Raw genomic sequence first — 14,205 nt, 5'->3', positions numbered from 1 at the left:
CAGCACTTTGCAAAGGAGGTCAACACTTTGCAAAGGAGGATTGCTTGAGCCTCGGAATTCGAGACCAGCCTAGGCAACATAGCAAGACCTCATCTCATTATATGCTGGAAGGAAGGAAGGAAGGAAGGAAGGAAGGAAGGAAGGAAGGAAGGAAGGAAGGAAGGAAGGAAGGAAGGAAATATGTAGAGCAGAGACAGGCAAGTAAGTTATCAACTAAGTTACTACTCACCACCTTTTCTTTATCTCAAAGATTTCAACAGCTTAAAATCAGATATTTTGAACAATTCCTCACCACCCATACTTCTTTTAGTTTGCAAGGGCTGCCATGACAAAGTTCCCTACACTGAGGGGCTTAAACAATAGAAATTTATTTCTCACAGTTCCGGAGGCTACAAGTCTAAGATCAGGGTACCCGTGGGGTCAGTTTATTGTGCAACATTTCCTCATGGTTTGCAGATGGCTGTCTTCTCCTTCCTACATCTTCACCTCTCTCCCCTCTGTGTATTTCTGTCCTAATCTCTTATTACAGGGACAACAGTCACATCAGATTAGGATCCATTCTAAAAACTTCAATTAACCTTAATTACCTTTTTCAAGACTATCTCCATACTTTGGGAGGTCAAGGCAGGAGGATTACTTGAGGCCAGGAGTTCAAGACTAACCTGGGAAACATGGTGAGACCCCCAACTTCACACACACACAAAAACTAGATAAAGAAAGAAATAGTTGGGCATGTGGTGCACACCTGTAGTCCCAGCTACTTGGGAGGTTGAAACTGGAGGATCACTTGAGCACAGGAAGTGGAGGCTGTAGTGAGTGATGATCATGCCACTGCACTTCAGCCTGGGCAACAGAGTGAGACCCCATCTCAAAAACAAGTAAACAAAACTCTAAGATTATCTCCAAACACAGTCATATTCTGAGGTATTGGGGGTCAAGACTTAACATGTGAATTTGGGCAGGGGATATAATTCAACCCACAACACTAGGTATGGATTAACAATTCCTCTTCTCGCCTAGAGTAGAGCCTTTCTCAATAATAATAACATTCCTTACATTAAAAAAAAGACAAAACTTATTCTACAATGAGAGTTTTTAGAACAATTTCAGAGCTATGTGGACAACTTCAGTGCTGGAGAAGTCGTTTCCAAGCCCAAAATTCTGAGTCTGTTCAGGTTTCTCTGCACCATATCTTTGAGAGATCAGCATTGTTATTAAATTCCACCTTGATCTCTGTCCTCTGTCTTGTTTTTGTTTTTTAAGTCAAAATACTATGGGACTTGTGGATATGACCAAGCCCACAGTTAGTTCTTATCCTATAGTAGGTTTTAAAGCAGCTATGGGTCTAACCCAGGTAGTTTCCCACCTTGATCACAACTTCATGGCCACAATTTCTAGACAAGAAGTCATTTGAGAACACCACTTTAAGAACTGCTTCCCCCCAAATCCAAAAGGTGGTAATACTCAGAAAGGCTATGGTGAAACTCTCCCACATTACTAATACGTTAGAGTGTAACTTGAAACTGTCTGCAGATATAGAATATGTAAAAAGCAATCTAGCTTATTTGAATAAGAACAAAATTGAAAAATTAAATGTCTAGAAATGAAAATAATAATTCAAATTAAAAACCTGAGTTTTTAAAGATGAGTTTAACAGTAGTATTAGACACAGGAAAAAAAAGTATCCACAACACAGCAGGGGAAAAAAGGTAGAAAAAAAATAAAAGAGAGATAAAAAAGCACAGGCTATAAAGCAATAAGGTCCAACACACATTTAATAAAAAATAATATTTTCAAAATGCTGAAAAAAAATAGCTGCCAATATAAAGAAAATTTTTTTTTTTTATGTTGGCATCTCACTCTGTCACTCAGGCTGAAGTGCAGTGATATGGTTGTAGCTTACCACAGCCTCAATCTCCTGGCTTAGGTGATTCTTTCACCTCAGCCTCCCAAGTAGCTGGGACAACAAGCATGTGCCACCATATCTGCTATTTTTTTTTTTTTATTTTTCATAGAGGCAAGATCTCTATGGCTGGTCTCACACTCCTGTCTCAAGCAATTCTCCTGCCTTGGCCTCCCAAAGTGCTGGGATTACAGTTGTGAGTCACCCATGCCCAGCCCAATATAGAATTTTATATTTCTCAGTGGCAATAACTTTCAGCAGTGAAAGTCTAGAAAGACGTTTATAAAGAAAAAATTCAGTGAGTTTACTACCAACTGACATTCATTCAAGAAGGTACTACAGTCAGAAGCAAATGAACTCAGATGGAAGGTTTGAAATTAAGAAACAGTTAAACACAAAAGAGAGAGAGAGGATACAAGAATTGTAAGCAGAAGGGGAAGAAGGAGATGGCATAAGGGTGCAAAGACAGAGGGTTAAACAAAATGTTTGGGTGAACCAAGACCACAACCACAGCATCTTCTCCCATCCCACATAACTTTTGGAGTAGGTTTGGCAAGTGTCTACATGTGGAACTAGTTGTAACAAAACTAAAATCACCAGTGAGAAACTGAGATAACAGAGACAATGAGGTTAATCTGTAGACATCTGGGGAGCCAGAAGAATATGACAAAGGGAATAAAAATGAAGTGACCGCCAACAAATCTATGTAAAAATGGTGTGAAACTTGACAATGAAGTCAAGAGGTTGTTGGGGCTTGACGTAAACACCACATCTCAGGGTCTCATCCTCAGTTCCATAAGTCTCAATCTTCAATTTGTCAGTGGACACAGAAGCAAATCATCCTTTGGAGATTGGCTCTGGGCTGCCCGTTTACTGAAGCCTCTTCTGTGATCAGAAAGCTTGCATATATCTTTAAGGACTCTGATGCCAGAAGCAAAGGAAAATAAGGATATATATTGGTATTTTCTTCTGTGTGGCTACAGAATCTCTGGAAGAATGTTTCTGTGTTGAGAACTGACTTTTGGTATATATGTTCACATGATTCAATAATATCTGAGTCATCCGATTATCTATAAAATTTAATTAAAGTATTGTTTCCCTTTCTCTGAAAAATCTCCAAGACATGAACTGTTTGAGTAATTTGGTGCCTTGTAGAGATGGGGTATGATAGGTCCTCCCCCATACCTCCCAAACCCCTCCACTCACCCCCTCATCCTACTCCCGCTCCCAGACCCCACCCCCTCATTTCTAGAGTGCTGCCATACATCTAACCCATACAGGCCTTCCTGCCTTAAACTGTGCACACCCTGCTTCCTGGCACTCCAGACACCACACAACCCGGCTTCTTCACTGTTGCCTCCTCTGGGCCTGCCAAGGAAATGACCTCTTCTGAGCCAGCAAGAAGACTACAAGCAAATTCCTGCAGGAATTAGAAATTATAGAAGCTAGGGTGACCAACTCATCCCAGTTTGCCCAAAACTGTCCCCAGTTTTAGAACGGAAAGTCTCATCTCCAGGGAAGCCTCTCAGTCCCAGGTTTACTGGGGCAATAGACCACCCTTGCTGCTACCAGCTTGGCTGTCCTCCTCTCCTCTTAGAATCTGAATGACTTTGAATTTATAAAAACTAACCGTGGTTGAATAGAATCCAGAATCTTAATAATGGTATCAAACAATACACATGTAACAACTCCCATGTGCTAGACACTGTTTTAAGCAGTCTATTCATGTAGACTTATTTAACCTGTCACAACTTTATTTTAACTCCATTTCATGGATAGGAAAACTGAGACCTAGGGAAGTTATTCAACTTGCCCAAGAATATAGAGCTAGTATATAGTACAACTGGGATTCAAAGCCAGGTAGCCTGGCTTCAGAGAACACATGCCTAACAGCTTCACAACTCTGCCTTTTCTCATATTATTCCCTACATAATTTTTATCCTCCAAATATTGTCCCCTCTTCACCTGTTTATTCTCTCTGTTGTCCCTTCTACTTATATCTTGGCTCTGGTTCACTTTAAAATCTTTCCTTTCATCTGTTCAACTCTTCATTCATTCATTCATTCATTCATTCATTTAACAAACACTTTTTGGTGTGCCTACTATGTGCCAGGCTGCACTCAGAAGCTTGCAGTCTGAAGGGAGTACCAGACATGTAAATAGCCAATAGCATAGTGCAAAAGTTCCCAAACTTCCTAAGTTCACGAAACCTCTAGCATCTCAACAATATTTCTCTTTTTCTTGTTTTTTTGTTTTATTTTGTTAATTTTAAAGATATGGGGTACAATTCAGGGTTAGGTATACAAATGTCCATTATGCGGGTACCCTTGTTGATGAAGTGTGCCCCCCCCCCCCGTGCCCCTGGCAGTTTCCCACTACTGCCAATCCCTTCTTATAGTATTATGATAATTGTTCAAGGTCTGCTTACAAGTGAGGACATGTTTGTTTCTGTGATAGATCACTCAGTATTACAGATTCTAAGTCCATTCAAGTTGCTGTGATGTTCATAATTCTGTCCTTCTTTATGGCTACATAATATTCTATCATGTATATGTACCACAATTTTTTTATCCAGTCCTCTTTAGATGGGCAGCACGGTTGGTTCCATGTTCTTGCAATTGTGAAACGATGCTGCAATAAACATGTGTATGTAAGTATCTTTTTCATAGAGTGATTTGAGTTCCCCTGGGTATATTCCCAGAAGGGGGATTACAGGGTCGTATGTAAGGTCGGTTTTTAGATCTTTTAAGAATCACCACACTGTTTTTCACAGAGGTTGTACTAGTTTACACACCCACCAACAGTGTAGAAAGAAGTGTTCCCTTTTCCCCGTATACTCTCCAGCAACTGTTGTTTTTTGAGTTATTGATGATGCCATCCTGACTGGAGTTAAGTGGTATCTCAGTGTGGTTTAAATTTGCATTTGTTTGATGACTAGTGAGGCTGAGCATTTTTTCATGCATCTGTTGGCTGCTCACATGTCTTCTTTTGAGAGATATCTATTCACATCTTTTGCCCATTTCGTAATGGGGCTGGGTTTTTTATTTTTTTCTTTTTCTTTTTTGAGAAAGGATCTCACTCTGCTACCCAGGCTGGAGTGCAGTGGCACCATCACAGCTCATCACAGCCTCGACCTCTTGCACTCTTCTACTTCAACCTCAAGAGTATCTGGGACTACAGGTGTGTCCCACCACACCCATCTAATTTCTTGATTTTTTTCTTTTTTTTTTGTAGAGACAAGGTGTCACTATGTTGCCCTGGCTGGTCTCTAACTCCTAGGCTCAAGCAATCCTCTTGCCTCAGCCTCCCAAAGTGCTGAGGTTACAGTCATGGACCACTGTACCCAGCCTCAATAATATTTCATAGCACTCCTACGTCAAAAGAAATACCTAATGGTTTTATTTATTCGTTTAGTTCCAAACAACGTAACAGCAGTAGTTTATGTGGTCCCTGAAAGGTGGATCTGAATTTCCTTCAAAAATTAAAAGATCTTATAATGGCCTTTCTTCCCTGTGGCCCTCTAGGATACTCAATTTGAGAACCATGGGCCTAGCAATTAAATGCTCAGCTCCCAGAGTCAATTGCTTACGTTCGAATGTTGACCTTTCCCTTACTGTGTGAGCTTAGGCATGTAATGACACCCCTCTGAGCTTTAGTTTTCCTCACCACTAATGGAAATTATAATAGCTATCTTATAAAGATGTGGCATGAATGTAATAAGTATATATAAAGCCCCTGGGAAAGGGCTGGCATTTAGCCATGAGCATGTAAGTTCCACAAGGGCAGGGATTTGACTTTATTTTGTTTACTGTTGCATCTTCCACACTAGTACCTAGCACCGTCTTCTTACTTTCTTTCCCTCCTTCCTTTTGACCATCCATCTCTCTCCTCTCTCTCTCTCTCTCTCTCTCTCTCTCTCTCTCTCTCTTAAATAAACCTCAAAGATGGGCAGTCCTGAATCTGATGTACCTGACAAGGGGCAAACCTCAAAGGAAGTAGATTTCTCCAGTGGGTAAAAAGTAGGAGCAAGGTCTGTATTCAGTTTCTGGATGAAGGCTCATCTGCATCATGGGACTGAGAGATGCACGCTGTCCTAGCCCTGGTGCTCCTGGCACTTGGTGTATCATGCTTTGTAAGCAAGTCTTTTCTGGGTCTTTCCCTGTGGGTTTTATCAGCAGCTCCTTCCTGTGCTACCTTAATGTTTCATCATACTACCTCTTAGCCCAGACAACGTGGGAAGAGTTGGAGGGGGCGGGTCCTCCAGCAGCATCATTCCCTGTGATAAACACGGTACAGCTCTCTTCGCAAAGTGGAAAGGCATTCTCTGACACTTGCCAAAATAAGCTAGGTTATTGTCGTCCACAGCTTCCATAAGGCCCTCTCTGATGAAGTTTTAGTAGCAATCCTGTTTCTCTCCCAATGAATAGCTTTTTTCTTTTCTTTTGCAATTCAACTGCTCTGTCGTTTTTCTAGTTTATATTTTTAGTGTTGTACAGTAAAGTGTGTTGTATAATTTAGTGGTTTTCAGTGTATTCACAAAGTTGTGCAACCATCACCACGAGCTATTTCCATAACATTTTCATCATTCCGAAAAGAAACTCCATACCAATCCACAGTCATTCTCCATTATGCCCTTACCCCAGACCCTGACAGCCATTAATCTACTTTCTGTCTCTACAGATGTACCAATTCTGGACATTTCGTTCAATGAAATTGTACAATATGTAGTTGCTTGTATCTGACTTTTTTCACTTAGCAGGCTTTCAGGGTTCATTCATGTCATGGCATATATCAATACCGATTCCTTTTTATTGTTGAATAATGTTCTATTGTATGGATATGCCACATTGTTTTATCCATCATCAGTTGATGGGTGTTTGGGTTGTTTCCACTTTCTGTTATGAATGTAATACTGCTATGAACATTTGGGTGCAAGTTTTTGTGTGGGCATGCATTTTCGATTCTCGTTCATATTGCTGATATTTCATGTTCATATTTTAATGTAAGACCGAAGAAAGGAAATGCTGGATCATTGTAACTCTATGTTTTACGTTCTGGATAACTGCTGGACTGTTTTCCAAATTGGCTTTGCCATTTTTACATCCCCATCAACAATGTATGGGGATTTCAATTTCTCCACATTCTTGCCATCACTTGTTAGTTTTTTGGTACTTGACTTTTTAAATTATGACCATCCTAGTAGGTATGAAGTGCTATCTCATGGTGGTTTTGATTTGCATCTACCTGATAGCAAATGATGTTGAACATCTTTCCCTGTGCTTATTGGTCATTTGTATATCTTCTTTGGAGAAACATCTATTTAAATCTTTTGCCCCTTTTAATATTGGATTGTTTGTCTTTCTGTTATTGAGTTGTAAGAGTTCTTTATATATTCCTGACACGAGTCTTTTATCAGATATATGCTTTGCAAACATTTTCTTTCATTATGTGGACCGTCTTGATGTCTATTTTATTTTCTTGATGGTGTCCTTTGAAGCACAAAATTTTTTATTCCAGTGATGTACAATTTATTTTTTGTTGTTGGTGGTGATGCCTGTGCTTTGGGGGTCAAATCTAAGCAACTATTGCCTTATCCAAGATTATGAAAAGTTACTTCTATGTTTTCTTTTTGGGCTTCATATTTTTAGCTTTTACATTTAGGTCTTGAATACATTTTAAGCTAAATTTTTTATGGTGTGAGGTATGGGTCCACCTTCATTCTTTTGCATGTAGATATCCAACTGTCCCAGCACCATTTGTTGAAAGACTATTATTTCCTCATTGAACTGTCTTGGCATCTTTGTTGAAAAATCACTTGACCATAAATATAAAGGGACTCTCAATTCTAGTCCATTGATCTACCTTTCTATCCTTGTGCCAACATCACGTTGGCTTGAATACTGTCATTTTATATTAAGTTTTGAAATTGGGAAGTGTAAGTTCTCCATCTGAGTTATTTTTCAAGATTGTCTGGATCCTTTGAATTTCTATATGAATTTTAGAATCGGTTTGTCAATTCCCATTTTTAAAAAAATGGCACCTGGGATTTGATGGAGATTATGCTGTTAAATCTGGGGAGTAATGCTGTAGAACAATTTGGGAAATACCGCCATCTTAACAATATTAAGTCAACCAATGGAATGACTTTCTATTTAGTCAAGTCTTTAATTTCTTTCAACAATGTTTTGTTTTATAGTTTTCCATGTCCAAGCCTTGTATGTCTTTTGTTAAATTCATTCCTAAGCATTTTGTTCTCTTTGATACTATTATAAATGGAATTGTTTTTAATTTCATTTTCAATTATTCATTGCTAATACATAGGAATACAACTGATTTTGTATATTAATCTTGTATACAGCAATTGTGTTAAACTTATTAGTTCTAATAGTGTGTGTGTATGTGTATATATCTATTCTTTCAGATTTTCTATATATAAGATCATGTCATCTGTGAATAAACAATTTGCTTTTGTTCTTGGTTTTTGGTTTTTCTTGAGTTGGGGCCTTACTCTGTTGCCCAACCTGGAGTGTAGTGACAGGGTAACATCTCACCACAGCCTTGAACTTCTAGGCCGAAGAGATTCTCCTTCCTCAGCCTGTGTAGCTAGGACTACAGGCTCAAGCAACCATGCCTGCCTAAATTTTTTTCTTTTTTTTTCTTTTTGTGGAGGCGAGGTCTTCTTATGTTGCCTAGGCTGAACAATTAGCTTTTGAATGTTGAATTCGCCAGTCAAAAGTCCTGACTGCACTGGCATGGTAGAAGTCTTGCCTGTGCTATTCAGGAGAAAAGGAGGGTTTCCACCTTCGTGGCCTGGGATGTTGAATTAAGCATTGGCTCTTGAGCAGAGATTTTGCTTCAAGGGACATTTGGCAATGCCTGAAGCCATTTTTGATTGTCACAACTTGGACGGTGAAGATGGAGCAATAGCCAGGAATGCTGCTAAATATCTTACAAAACACAGAATGTCTCAGGGAAAAATAATTATCCTGCCCAAAATATCAATAGTACTGAGGTTAAGAAACTCTGGATTAAAGGAATGACTTCCAATAATCTCTTCTCTCGCCGACACTTGAGCCACTCTTCTCAGGCTGCAGAAGCCTGAACAAGTGAAGTTTAGAGAATGAGTTCTCGGCCCATAGGGCTGCTAGATAGAAGTAGAAATGGTGTCTTAGGCCCTAGGTCATCAACTCCATGGACAACTGGACCAAATAGTGCACTATCTTCTGCACAGCAGAGATCAACACTTGGCACAGAACACATGGCCCCCTGCAGCTGCCCTGGGTGTCAGTGGCCAAGTATGATAGTTACTATGGTGCCAGCAGAGGACATGAGGTTTTGTGGAGCTTGATAGTAATATTCTGGTGGGGAGGGGTGCTCTTTAAGAAAATGGACACAGCATTAGACGGAGGGCCTTGATGGGGACTCGGGCAGGTGAAGGGCCTAAAACAGAAGTGTCATTAGCTTTAGGGTAAACCTGCCTCAGAGTGGAAGTGGTACAGGATGCAGTGAGACCACCTGTAAATTGCTTCATCTTTCCTGCTTTTCTGAGGAACACTTTAGCTGATTCGCATTAAGGAGAAGTAAGCAGCATGGTGTGTTTTATTTTCTTACTCATTTTTTTTTCATGTCTTCTTTGGTGAAAACAATCTAAAGTTCTATAGTTTGGCTTTAAGATCGAAGTTGACAGTTGCAGGGAGACAAACAACAGCCTCAAACACTTAAAAGCAGGTGCTAAGTGGTTAGTCAGTACAACAAATGGCTTTTATAATATATATTTCCAAATGTTACATGATTAATTTAGTACTTAAGGAGACTTTGTAGATACAAATGAGTCAGGTAAGCCATATTGCAATAAAAGCAGTGAAGTAGACATTTTTATGGTGCAAAGCGTTATTGCAAGTGTGTATAGCACTTTGTATCTGCTGAGAGCTTTCTAGTCTTTATTTTATTTTATTTTATTTTATTTTATTTTATTTTATTTTATTTTTTGAGTCAGTCTCTGTCATCTAGGCTGGAGTGTGGTGGCACGCTCACGGCTACGGCAGCCTTGACCTGCTGGGCTCAGGCAATTCTTCCACCTCAGCCTTCCAAGTAGCTACTACTTGGAAGGCATGGGCCACCACACCTGACTAATTTTTTAATTTATTGTAGGGGCAAGGTCTCACCATGTGGTCCAGGCTCATCTCAAACCCCTGGGCTCAGGTAATCCTCTCGCCTCGTCCTCCCAAGTGCTGGGATTACAGGTTTGAGCCACCATATCCAGCTTGTTTTCTAGTCTTTAATAATTTCTGTTAATGGTCTGGTGAGGCCAGACCTAGTGGGTACTAGCATCACTTCAAAGGTGGAAGAAAGGGACAGAAATTATCAAAAATGACACAAAGGGTAGAAAGAAACAAATGTCACAGGAAGATAGATTTAAAGGAGCAGGATCAGGGTTAGGGCTAGGGTTAGGTTAGGGTTAGGGAATACTGAAGAAGTCCAAAGGAAGACAAGACTGAAATGGCTGCAGTTGTGACCATGACAGAAACCTAAATTTCTAGGCTGTGGCAAAGGGTCTCCTTCAGAGTCTGAGAGTGTCAGAATTAATGAAAGTACATGTTACTTGTCTCCCTTAGAAATAAGCATGTGCAACAAGGGGAGATAGAATTTGGACACGTTTAAAACGACTGGGCCATGACTAACTGCCATGAGAGTCTAGAATTCCCCCACTGGGGAATGTCACAGAGGTTGGACAATGTCACAGAGGTTGGACGAGGCCTTCTGTTTACAAATTTCCTTAGTGCCATTGCCTCACAAGGATCCAGGGAGGGCAACATGGACTTGAGCCAGGACAACCATGCATACATCCCGTCTGTCTCACTGACACGTCAGACTGAAGTGGACTCCTGAAACCACTGAACTCCTTCGTGGCCGATTCACAATCAGTTGAGATGTTCAGACTCAGTCTGGGCAGCTGAAATTCCAAAAGTATAGTCATTCATGTTTAGAAAATAATAATGGCTGGCACTTAGTGCTTACTAAGTGCCAGGCCCTGTCCTAAGTATTTACGGACATTAAGTCATTTAATCTTCACCACAACCTTGTCAAGATAAGTGGTTATTTAACAGATGAGAATAATGAGGTCCAGAGAAGTTAAGTAACATGCCCAAGCTCCCAAGGTCACACAGCTAGTAAATAGCAGAGTCTGTATCTGAACCCTGTGCAGTCTGGCTCCAGAGTCTGTTGTTATAACTATTTCTCTATAATGCCTTATTAAGACCCTTTAAAATGCCTTCTCTAGCCAGGCATGGTAACACGTGCTTGTAGTTCCAGCTACTTAGAAGGCTGAGGCGGAAGGATTGCCAGAGCCCAGCAGGTTGAAGCTGCGGTGACCATGAGCATGCCACTGCATTCCAGCCTGGGTGATGGAGTGAGACTCCAATTCAAAAAAAAAAAAGGAAAAGAAAAAAACCTTCTCATTTTTTACTTATTATTTTTTTTTAGTTGAGGTCTTACTCCATCGCCCAGGCTGGAGTGCAGTGGACGCTCACAGCTACCCCAGTGTCAACCTGCTGGGCTCCAACGATCTTTCCACCTCAGCCTTCCTACAGGTGCACACTACCACGTGCAGCTAATTTTTGATTTATTTGTAGAGATGAGGTCTCGCTAAGTTGCCCGGGCTGGTCTTGAACCCGTGGGCTTAGGCAATCCACTCGTCTTGGCCTCCCAAAGTGCTGGGCTACAGGCTGAGTCACTGAGCCAGCCCATTTTTATCATTTCTATATAAAATGTCAATGAACATTTCAATATTTCAATAGCAACAGAAAAATGGACAATGAGTGAGCTATTTTTAAAGATAAGAAAATAGCCAGGCATGGTGGCTCATGCCTATAATCCCATCACTTCAGGTATCAGAAGTCATAGGATTGCCTGAGCCCAAGGGTTTGAAACCAACCTGGGGAACTTGGCAAGACCTTGTCTCAGGCAACTTGGCAAGACCCACTTCTTGGTTCACACATGGCACCTTCTTGCTGTGTTCTCACCTGGAGGAAAGAATGGACAACAGAGTGGTCAAAGGTCTCTTTTAAAAGGTCACTGTCCCATTCATGGGGGTCTGACCTTATAACCTCATCACCGCCCAGAGGCCTTACCTCCTAATACTGTCTGTCACCTTGGGGATCAGATTTTCCCATTCATGGGAGTCTGCCCTCATAACCTCATCACTGCCCAAAGGCCTTACCTCCTAATACTGTCACCTTGGGGATCAGATTTCAACATAGGAATTTGGCAGGGGACATAAACATTCAGTCCAAGCCGGGCTCAGTGGCTCAGCCTGTAATCCCACGCCTTGGGAGGCTGAGGTGAGTGGATTGCCTGAGCCCGCAGGTTCGAGACCCACCCAGGCAACTTGGCAAGACCTCATCTCTACAATAAATCCAAAAAATTAGCTGGGTGTGGTAGCGCGCACTTGTAGTCCCAGCCTCTTGGAAGGCTGAGGTGGAAGGATCACCGGAGCCCAGCATGTCGAGGCTGCGGTGGCCGGGAGCGGCCACGGCACTCCAGTCTGGGCAACAGAATGAGACTCCAACTCAAAAAAAAGCAACAAACAAAAATTCAGTCCACAGCAAATAGAATTGAGTTAAATGCAGTTCAGGCAATGGGTTGATTTTAATTTGATAGAGGATTAAAGATCACTGCACAGCACTGTGTGGTGGAACTTTCTGCAGTGAAGGGACCGTTCAACATCTGCACTGCTTAATGTGGCAGCCACTAAGCATGTGTGGCTACTGGACACTTGGAATGTGGCTAGTGTGACTAAGGACCTAAATATTTAATTTTATTTAACTTTGATTAAATTGTATTTAAATTTAACTAGCCACAGCTTTATAGTATTGGGGGTTTTAAACCAAATAAATTATTTTAGGTCCATGTATATAAGACCACTTCCTGAGATAAAGTCTTCGTAAAAGTCATGTACTCAGTCCTAGCAATCAGAGATAAGAGTCAAAAGAGAGTAAAATTATGAGTATATTACCTTCTAAGTAGCTTTATGATATTGTACATTCAGAGTTTCTCAAGCAAAATGAAGGATAGTCATTGAAGCATCCCCTGTAATAAAAGGTGATGTAAAAATCCACATATAGGAAGCAGATTACATAAACTAGGAGGCTGTGGTAGGCAGAATGATGGCCCCCCCAAAGATGTCTACATGTAATCTCTGGAGCCTGCGAACAAGGTACCTTACATAGCAAAATGTACAGTTATGGTGGATCTTGGTTAAGAATCTTGAGATAGGAAAATTATCCTGGATTATTACATCGGTGGACCCATTGTAATCACAAGGTGGGAGTGTAAGAATCAGAGAGAATGAGATACAATGATGGATACAAAAGTCAGGGCTGGGTGCAGCAGCTCACGCCTGTAATCCCAGCACTCCGGGAGGCAGAGGTGGGAGAATTGCTTAAGCTCAGGAGTTTGAGACCAGCCTGGGCAACATAGCAAGACCTTGTTTCTAAAAAAAAAAAAGTCTTAAATTAGCTGGATTTGGTGCATGCACCTGTAGTCCCAGCTACTCAGGAGGTTGAGGTGGAAGAATTGCCTGAGCCCAGGAAGTAGAGGCTGCGATGAGTTGTGATAATGCCACCGCAGGCCAACCTGGACAACAAGGTGAGACACCGACTCAAAAATTTAAAAATAATAATAAAATTCAATATAAAAGCCACAAAAGTCAGAGTGATACAATTGCCAGCCAGGGTCTCCAAAAGGAACATAGCCCTGAGGATTTCAGTCCAACGAGACCAATTGTGGATTTCTGACCTCCAGTACCATAAGATAATAAAGCCTTAAAACTTGTGATAATTTGTTAAAGCAACAAAAGGAAATGAATACAGGTGCTTCCACACATAATAGAATACTGTGCAACGATTTAAAAGAATGCCGTGCACTTGTATGTTTTCATATGGAAAATCTCCATTTTAGTAAGTGAAAAACATCGAGGTCTAGGACAATGTGAACATCATGATAGCCCTTGGTTACAAAGGATATACACATAGGCAATCTAAAAGTCCAAATATAAGAGCTAAATAAACACCTGGAAGGCAAAACAAAAAAGTGAATAATATTATTGCCTCTGGGACACACTGGGGAGGAGTAGGCAGGGTTAGAAGGGGACTTACTTTTCACAGTGTACTTCTCAAAACTGTAATTCATTTTGAGAATTGTCACTCAAAGAGATTCTTTGGAGGTGAAGACTTTCAGAGTCTGAGGCTGGAGAATTGCTTGATCCCAGGAGTTTGAGATCATCCTGGGCTACATAGCAAGAT

Source organism: Carlito syrichta, unplaced genomic scaffold, assembly GCF_000164805.1.
Source record: "Carlito syrichta isolate Samal-C Ts95f unplaced genomic scaffold, Tarsius_syrichta-2.0.1 Scaffold314063, whole genome shotgun sequence".
In the NCBI taxonomy this organism is placed as follows: Eukaryota; Metazoa; Chordata; class Mammalia; order Primates; family Tarsiidae; genus Carlito; species Carlito syrichta.
This window is presented reverse-complemented; position numbering follows the sequence as displayed.